This window comes from Anabas testudineus, chromosome 2 (genome assembly GCF_900324465.2).
Source record: "Anabas testudineus chromosome 2, fAnaTes1.2, whole genome shotgun sequence".
Classification (NCBI taxonomy): Eukaryota; Metazoa; Chordata; class Actinopteri; order Anabantiformes; family Anabantidae; genus Anabas; species Anabas testudineus.
In genome coordinates, this window is record NC_046611.1 from 14145377 (window position 1) to 14155304 (window position 9928).

The window sequence follows — 9928 nt, forward strand, 5'->3', positions numbered from 1 at the left end:
GTCTTGTTAAGATGATGTGTTGATCTTTTCTTGATGAGGTCTGAGTAAGCGTAAAATGAGTAAATCCGATTGGTAGAAAGTCTGTTTACGCCTTCAAGCACACATAGAAAAGAAGCATGTGGACATAGAGATTCAGAGTTGTCATGTACCACACGTTATGTGTACAGCTCTCCCCGGGTGACGAATAAAACGACAAAGACAAACTGACTTTTCTCTCATCATTCCTTTTTTGGATGAAGATCAGCACGAATTTCAAAATTTCCTCCACAAACTTGGTGTCAGAAGTGGGATGTCGCGAGTGACCGCCTGGACAGAGTGACCAGAGGTGAATACCCTGAAGACCAGAGTCTCCAGCCTCCAACCGCCTTAGACATAGCGAAGGGAGGACTGTTTCACTCTGCCTGAGGTTGTCTACCGGCGACATCCAACGAACCCCGAAAGACTGATCCGGTGAGAGAAAATTCTAAATTAAATTAAGACACAGACGAAGACATATAAAAAAAAAAATTTCAAAAAAATAGGAAAAACGTTTTTTGTGTTTTCATGCTTTATCATATATTCCACTCTGTGTAACATCAGGTGAATCCTTTTGTCTTGTCTTCAGTCTATGAGGAACTGAAGAAGTAGTTTTGCTTAGGGTAAAACTTACTAAGTTATGGAATTCAGTCTGCGAACTGAAGTAGTTTTGTAGTGTACAAAACTAGCGGAATCTATTCCAAATGTGGAATTTATTCTGAGAATTATATCTTTAAAGGTATAATTACTTTATTGTCAGCGAGCAATAAAGAGAGGCGGGGATACGTGCCTGAAACGGTCCCTGAGATAGAGACGTCTATTTCAGTAAATAAGTGTATATATACTAGGGGGGCCACCACCGAAATGGGGTCAGTTAGACAAAGGAAGATGTTACGCATAGTGAAATTGTGAAATGCATGAGAAGAAAATATGGTGATGAATGTGTGGAATGTTTGAATGAATGGCATAAAGAATTTGGGTTTCCTAGTGGAGGTTCATTGAGCCTCAAGGAGTTAAAAAAAAAAAAAAAAAAAAAACTTAAAGAAGGATTAGAGAAAGGACAAAAAAAATTAACAAATGGAAAGACATTGAAAGTTAAAGATTTGCAAGTAGTAAAGAAATATGAGAAGTGTTTGGAATCATGGTGGACTGAAGCTCAGAATCATGATAGAAAGCAACATTAGAGGGAAGTTGCAGGTAGAAAAGATGACAGTGGGAAAGTAGCAGGCAGAACAGATAATAATTGTTGCCCAGAGAGGTGTCCCCCTCCCTATACCTCCCCCAAACTTTCCAGTGCTCCCACCTCTTTTTTGTATCCCCTCACAGAACTGCACGCGCTGACGGTGGACTCTGAACTGGACTCCTGCCCCCCTCGTCGCCAACAACCACAACCAGCTGCCCCAGTACTTGCCTCTGCTGCACAACAACTACCGCCACAAGACGAAGGCGGTGCATCTGGAGTGTCCAGCTCTTCAGAGATGGCCAGTCCACCAGCTAGTCCCACAAGAGGGAAAATGCAGTCCAAACATGCAACTCCAGACACCACACAAGACAGCGATGATGATGATGACTCTGGACCAAGTATGTTCCTTCCCATGGTGGAAGTTGCTGGCCCTGATGGTCCTATTCTGGTGCATCATCCATGGCACGCCAAGGACATCCAAGAGTTTGCAGCGAATCTCCCTAATCCAAAAGATTCAGGAGAAAAATTCAACAAAGACTTCCTTCCATTCTGCAAAGAATATCGCCCTACTGGAGCAGAAATCCGAAGAATTCTGGCAAAGCAACTGAATGCTAGTGACTTTCACCGGCTGACCACAGCTCTTCCAGCAGTTGGCCTGACATTAACGAACACTGACTGGAACCACGCTACTAATGCCGACTACGGTGCTGCCATTGATGACTCTTCAAGAAAAGATAAAAGAAGTGTTGCAGCAAAGTCAACCTCAACCACAGCCTACAACCTCTTACAGCCAATACAGAGGGCGAGGGCGTAGTAGAAGTCGTGGGCGAGGCATCTCACATTCTGAAGGCCAGTGGCTTCAAGGATGGAATGGTCCTCCACCTGGAGACAACAGGCCATGTTTTATTTGTGGTCAAATTGGACATTGGCAAGATAAGTGTCCCCAGAGAACAAGAGGCAGGCAGACAGGGGCGGGAGGACAGCGAGGAGCTTCCACAGCGTGGTGACAGCACCTTACACTCACACACAAACACCTACATATTCACAGTATGTTTCTGAAAGCCCAGAAGGTTTTAAACGCTTTCCTGTGCTATCATTAATTATAGGTCAGATTCCTGTAATGTTTTTGGTGGACTCCGAAGCCACACATTCTGTAATAACACATACCTCACTTCCATACACACCTAAACTGAGTGGTCGCATAGTTTACTCTGTAGGATCATCTGGCCAGACAGTCAAAGAAAAGCTGACAGTTCCACTGTCTTATACTGCACCTGATGGCAAAATTGTTAAACAGTCTTTTTTGTTCTCTTCCCTATGTCCAATAAATCTCCTAGGAAGAGACCTCATGTGTTTGTTGGGTGTAAGTATTATCAGCACACCTGATGGCTTAAATGTAATTAACACTTCTTATTCGGATTCATTTACTGGTGTTCAGTCCATGGTGTTCCAACCATGAGTGGTTAATCAATAGTGAGATGTTTACCACTGACCTTCTCACCTTTGCCCATCAGAAGTTAACAAACACATGTTCAGATTTCATGACATCAGGAGAGCTGCATTGCACAGCTCATGTGTCCTATGGTCCAAATGAGCAGCATGAGAAACTATGGCTCCACTTAAGTGATGAATGTATTACCGCTCAAACCCTGTACTGGGATGAGTACAGGTGCGCGCTTGCGATCTCCCTTAGCCCACAACAGCTTTGCTCTTATGATGTCCCTCACTCCTCCCCACATGTTTCTTTGGCCAAACATAACATGGAGGAGTGGCAGGACCTAGGCTTGTTTGTTAAGCGGTGTCGAGCTGTAAGACAATGGCAACCCACTGCAGATCCGTCTGTAAGTTATTCTCCAACTCTGCAGTGTTATTGTAAGACTTATCAGACTAGCTTTAATGTTGTTAATGTTGTTCATGTTGTTCATGTTGTTTGTACAGACCAGCTGGTTCCCACCCCTACGTCACCCTTGTTGCATTTGTTTCAAGTAACATTTTTGAACCTTTACTAGACTCAGTGCCATCCTCCCTTTGGGCTTCTCATAAATATGATGTTGGTCTAATAAAGAATTGTGAACCTTTAATTATTATTCCTAAATCTGATTATCATCCATAATCAAACCACAATATCCTTTAAAACAGGAAGCCATTGATGGTATCACACCGGTTTTTAACTCTTTGCTCACAGCTGAAGTAATTGTTCCCTGTGAAAACTCTCCAGTGTGTACTCCCTTGTTTCCTGTAAAGAAGATCAAAGACCATGGTCAACCCACAGAATGGAGGTTTGTCCAAGATCTTCAAGCAGTAAATGCTGCAGTTCAGCCTAGAGCTCCCACGGTACCGAATCCATACACCATCCTCTCACAAGTTCCACCAACAGCTAAGTTTTTCTCTGTTGTTGATTTAGCTAATGCTTTTTTCAGTGTTCCTGTACACCCTGATAGCCAGTATGGTTTGCATTTCAGTTTAATGGCAAGTCCTATACATTTACTAGGTTAGGACAGGGTTATGTTGAAAGTCCAACTATCTATAATGCTGCACTGAAAGCTAGTCTTTACAAATTGATTCTCTCCTCCCACTCTGCACTTCTGCAATATGTGGATGACCTTATGGTTTGCAGCGACACAGAAGAAGCTTGTGCACAAAATACTATTGCTCTGCTAAAACATCTTCAAGCAGAGGGCCACAAGGCTAGTCGTTCCAAATTGCAATTTGTTCGGAGGAAAGTTATCTTCCTGGGTCATGTGATCACAGCTGATGGCAAATCCATCTCACCCAAACGCATTGAGGCCATACAACAGCTCCCCCGTCCATGTACAAAGAAACAACTAATGTCCTTTTTAGGCATGTGTTCTTACTGCAGAAATTTCATTCCTAACTATGCAGTATTGGAGGCGCCGCTGAGAGCGCTCACTACTTCAGCTCACGCACCCTCAACCACATTACATTGGAACCCACCTTAGGACTACCTGACCCGACTTAACCATTCACCCAGACTTTGGATGAAGAATCTGGATGCATGACTTTTGTTCTTTTACAGGCTCATGGAGACAAACTTCACCCCGTAGCACACACTTCTAACCGTGACTTTGTCTATTTAGGCAACGCAGCAGCTGATGAGGCCGCCAAGGCTGCAGCATGTAAACCTCTTCCTCTTTTCTTCCCTACTCTTCTCTCCCTCTCTCTTTCCCCATCCCCCCTCCCTAACAGAAATGCAGTCTTTTTCTACGCCACAGGAAACACGCCTATGGAAGAGCAATGGAGCACACTTCACTGATGGTGTGTGGTGGGGTCCTGATGACAAGCCTTGCCTCCTAAAGCATTTCTTTTCCACATTTTGCTAAATTGACACATGGGTTAGACCACGTGTCAAAAGGAGGGATGTTAGATGCACTCACACAACATTGGTATACAAAAGGCTTTTCTGTGTATGCACAAAAACACTGTGAAGCTTGCATGATCTGTGCTACACACAATCCAGGACGTGTTCCACACATACAACAAGCAGCACATCTACCACCAGAAAGACCATCTGAACATCTCATGATGAATTTCATAGAGCTATCACCAGCAGAAGGGAAAGATACTGCCTAGAGATGGTCGACATGTGGTCAAACAGTGAAACAGGCCTACCTTGGTCAAAGGCGCTCCCCTTTGTGCTCTCAGGCCACCAATAATGGGAATCCAGCCAGATCACCGACCCCTCCCATCCACTGATATGTGTGATGAAGCCATGTTAAGGTATTGCAAAAATCTCTCTACTGTACTATCTGAAATATCTCAACAGGTGAAGGACGCACTTCCTAAACAGGCCACACGACCACTGCATTCTCTTCAACCTGGAGATTGGGTGATCGTGAAGGAACTCGGATAAAAGCACTGGAACTCTAAGCGCTGGCAGGGACCCTCCCAAGTTCTCCTTACAACGTACACAGCAGTGAAGGTTGCAGAAAAACTACATGGATCCATTGTAACCACTGCAGAAATGTTCCAGAGCCAGACGATGACTTCTCCCCAGCATTACATCAGCAGGAGAAGGCCTAATACCCACTCACTGTGCATACACACAGCACACAGGTGAGGCTGCGCTGATTTACGGTTCCTGAGTGTAGGCGGATCGCTGCTCAAACCGCACCAGGCGATAACATATATACACATACACGTTCCAAGAGAAAACACACATACGAGTAACCTTGAGTTACCTACGAGGGACTTCGACGTTGATGCATCTCCCCTGTACATGGAGCACATCAAGACTCTTAGATCATGCAGACATGGTACCTGCAGCCCCAACTTGACTGTAACTGTAGCAACAATGTTATTGTTCACATTTTCACTATTGTGGTATTTTTGCATAGAACTAACATTGATTCAACATAATGATAACTACCTGTGCAAACGAGCAGTATTGCACCTTGGACATGAGTGGTTAGTCCAAAACGATCCACCTCATCCATATGCTACAAACATGTGGTGGACATTTGCCAACTATACAGCTAAAGCTTCCAATTTGTCCAATTGTTATGTTTGTACCTATTTACCACATTCAAGCAGATCTCCTAGACTAGTTCCTGTGTCGTTGGATAGAGATTACTCCTTATATGGTAAAACCCGTATTAGTGCAGATGGTGTTATGCGTATCAGAGCGTCACCTCATTACAGGTGCCTTATGCTCCTTATGGTTAAGAGTGTCCGTGGATCCTGGGCAAACACCATCATAGCCAAATTTGATAATAACTATATAGAGTTTTCTAACAAGACCGACCCATATATTAGAACTGTGCACATACCACATAGCTTTCAATCCCCACATTGTTATGTAGGCAATGGTTCTCGGGGCCTGAGACAGCTTCATCCTAGACATTGTATGGAAATCTTGTCTTGGTGTGAAGTTGACAATGACCCTCAGTGTAACAGGGTTACTTATAGGCGCCCTGACAACTCTTCATGTGATGATATGCTTTGAATCTTTGTAATTTACCAAGTGTGTTTTTAAGTATTATTCTGATCATTGTTATTGTGATGTTTGTGAAAGTTTTTTTGTTTTAAAATTTCTTTGTTTATGTTTATTGATTAATGTGTAATCAAAAGGAGGGAAATGTAGAAGAAATTTAAAATTGTGACTGTTTAATGTTTTGTGCTGACTCAGCTGAACTCTAAAACATGTGTTTCTTTATCTATGCAACTGTGTTCAGAAAACTCAAGATGCTCAGTGAATCCAGATAAGTATTGACAGCATCACTTGAGAACAATACCTCATTGTCTTGTTAAGATGATGTGTTGATCTTTTCTTGATGAGGTCTGAGTAAGCGTAAAATGAGTAAATCCGATTGGTAGAAAGTCTGTTTACGCCTTCAAGCACACATAGAAAAGAAGCATGTGGACATAGAGATTCAGAGTTGTCATGTACCACACGTTATGTGTACAGCTCTCCCCGGGTGACGAATAAAACGACAAAGACAAACTGACTTTTCTCTCATCATTCCTTTTTTGGATGAAGATCAGCACGAATTTCAAAATTTCCTCCACAGCAGAGCTACAGCCTGAGGGAAAAAACTGTCTTTGTGACGTGTTTTTGTGTACAGTGTTCTGTACCGTTTTCCTGAGGGGAGGAGTCTGAATAGTCCATTACCAGGGTGTGGGGTCTGCAGAGATGTTTTTTCCTTGTTTCCTGACTCTGGACCTGTACAGGTCCAGGATGGAGGGAAGATCTGCTCCTATGATCCTCTCTGCAGACCGAATTGTCCGTTGCAGTCTGCTCTTGTCCAGTTTGGTGGCTGATTCAAACCAGACGGTGATGGAGGAGCCGAGAACAGACTGTATGATGCCTGTGTAGAAGGTGACCAGCAGTTCCTGTGGCAGGTTAAACTTCATGAGCTGCCTCAGGAAGTACAGCCTCTGCTGGGCCTTCTTGCTGATGGAGTCTATGTGTGGGGACCATTTCAGGTCCTGGGAGATTGTGGAGCCCAGAAATTGGACAGTCTCCACTGTAGGTACTGTGGTGTTGAGAATGGAGATGGGGGCAGAGTAGGGGGGGACTTCCTGAAGTCAACTATCATCTCCGCAGTTTTGAGCGGGTTCAGCTCCAGATGGTTCTGACTGCACCAGTGAGCCAGCTGCTCTACTTCCGTTCTGTATGTAGACTCATCGTTGTTCTGGATCAGTCCAATGACCGTGGTGTCATCCGCGTACTTGAGGATCCTCACAGATGGGTCTCCTGAGGTGCAGTCGTTGGTGTAGAGGGAGAAGAGTAGTGGGGAGAGTACGCACCCCTGGGGGGCGCCGGTGCTGATGGTTCTGATGCCAGATGTGATGCTTCCCAGCCTCACCTGCTGAGTCCTGTCAGTCAAGAAGCTGTTAATCCACTGACAGGTGGAGTCAGGCACTGTGAGCTGGGTGAGCTTCTGGTTGAGGATTTCAGGGATGATGGTATTGAAGGCTGAGCTGTAGTCCACATACAGGATCCGGGCGTAGGTGCCTGGGGAGTCAAGGTGTTGTAGGATGAGGTGTAGTCCCATGTTGACTGAGTCATCCGCTGACCTGTTTGCTCTATAGGTGAACTGCAGGGGATCTAGCAGGGGTCCAGTGATGTCTTTCAGGTGAGTCAGAACCAGTTTTTCAAAGGTTTTCATTGCAGCTGAACAAACAGCAACTGGTCTGTAACTGTTTAGTCCTGTGGTGGACGGTTGCTTGGGGACCGGGATGATGGTGGAGCGTTTGAAGCAGGAAGGGACTTTGCACTGCTCCAGGGAGAGGTTGAACATTCTGGTGAAGATGGGTGCTAACTCAGTTGCACAGGCTTTCAGACATGATGGTGAGACTTTGTCTGGGCCTGCTGCTTTCCTGGTCTTTTGTTTCAAGAGTTTTTTCACCTCATCTTCACAGATCGTCAGTGCAGGGTGGTGTGACGAGGGGGTTGCTGGCAGGTCGTTCAGCTGTGTGTGAGGTGTGAATGGCCCCTTTTCAAGCCTGCAGTAGAAGTCACTGAATACTTACACTAAAGCATCTGCCAAACCCAAAAGGGAGGTGGTTGAGTAGTTTCAAGGTTAAGCACCAGGCAAAACGCTGGAAAATTTTTTCTGCTGTTAATGGTGCTCCCAAACAATTAGAAACTAAGGCTAGCTTTTGTGGAAGTTGCATTTCCACCTGATGAATCATGGTCTACATTTATCTCTCAGGCTATAGATAATATCAATGGACTTTAATTCCTGGGAAAGAAAAGGAATGTTCACTCTTCTCTGCAGCAGGAAGCCGTACTGTATATCCCAGTGAACATCTGTACAATATACCCATTGGTCGTTTATATCTTTAGTTTCATTGAATATGACGACTTTTAGCTTCAACTTATAAAGAATCAAAAGAAATCCAATGTTAATTAAACATGCTGAGTAGTAAAGGCTCCCCCTGAGCTTCATGCCAATATACCAAAGTAGGGTTGAGCCAGATATGCATTGCTGAGCTGTTCATAGCAAATCCATGAAGAGAGGAACACATAATCATATTTAGTTGTGACTTGGTACAACTTTGAGGGCCCATTTTTAGGCAGCAACAGTGAATACATAAATTTCTGTGCTACAAGTCTAGCAGCCAGGCGACTGAGGAGACTGTCAGTCCTCAATGACTACAGACCAGTGGCTCTGACTTCACATACAGTGAGGAACAGAAGTATTTGAACACCCTGCAATTTTGCAAGTTCACCCACTTAGAAATCATAGAGGGGTCTGAAATTGACATTGTAGGTGCATTACCACCCTGAAAGACAGAATAAAAAATTCCAGGAAATCACATTGTATGATTTTTAAAGAATTTATTTGTCTTGCACTGCTGAACATAAGTATTTCAACACCTGAGAAAATGTTAAAGTGAGAAAGTGTTAATATTTGGTACAGAAACCTTTGTTTGCATTTACAGAGGTCAAACGTTTCCTGTAGTTCTTGACCAGGTTTGCACACACTGCAACAGGGATTTTGGCCCACTCCTCCACACAGATCTCCTCTAGATCAGTCAGGTTTTGGGGCTGTCGCTGAGCAACACAGAGTTTAAGCTCTCTCTCTGATTGTCTTTGGCAAACTTCAGACGGGCCTGGACATGTGATGACTTGAGCAGGGGAACCTTCTGTGCAATGCATGATTTGAATCCATGAATTTTTTTAAATTCTGTCTTTCAGAGTGGGAATGCACCTATAATGTGAATTTCAGACCACTCCATGATGAAGTGGGAGAACTTGCAAAATTGCAGGGTTTCTGTTCCTCACTGTATTCTGAAGGCTTCTCGAGTGCATTTAACACCATCCAGCCTGCACTGCTGGGAGAGAAATTAAAAAACATGAAGTTTGACACCACCTTGATTTCGTGGTACATGGACTACCTTCTAACCGCTCACAGTACGTCCACCTGCATAACTTTGTGTCTGACACTGTGGTCTGTAGCACAGGTGCTCCACAGGGGACAGTACTGTCTCCATTCCTCTTCACCCTGTACACCTCAGACTTTAGGTACAACTCAGAGTCCTGTCATCTTCAGACGTTCTCTGATGACTCTGCAGTTGAAGGATGTATTCAGGGTGGAGATGTCACAGAGTACCAGGGGTTGGTAGACAGTTTTGTGGACTAAACCATCTTCAACTCAACATTAGTAAAACAAAAGCGCTGGTGATGGACTTTCGAATAACAAAAGAGTCCCGTTTGAGTACAAATACCTGGCAGTGTACTTGGACAACAAACTTGACTTGACT

At 44.2% G+C, this 9928-nt stretch overlaps 2 protein-coding genes across 5 annotated transcripts in view; both read left to right on the forward strand.

The window, feature by feature from the left end:
- The window catches only part of LOC113163498 (protein NLRC3-like), a 228039-nt gene that overhangs the window by 51270 nt on the left and 166841 nt on the right, over window positions 1-9928 (forward strand). The window lies entirely within an intron of this gene.
- Window positions 1-9928, forward strand: part of LOC113163502 (protein NLRC3-like) — a 29997-nt gene that overhangs the window by 3852 nt on the left and 16217 nt on the right. The window lies entirely within an intron of this gene.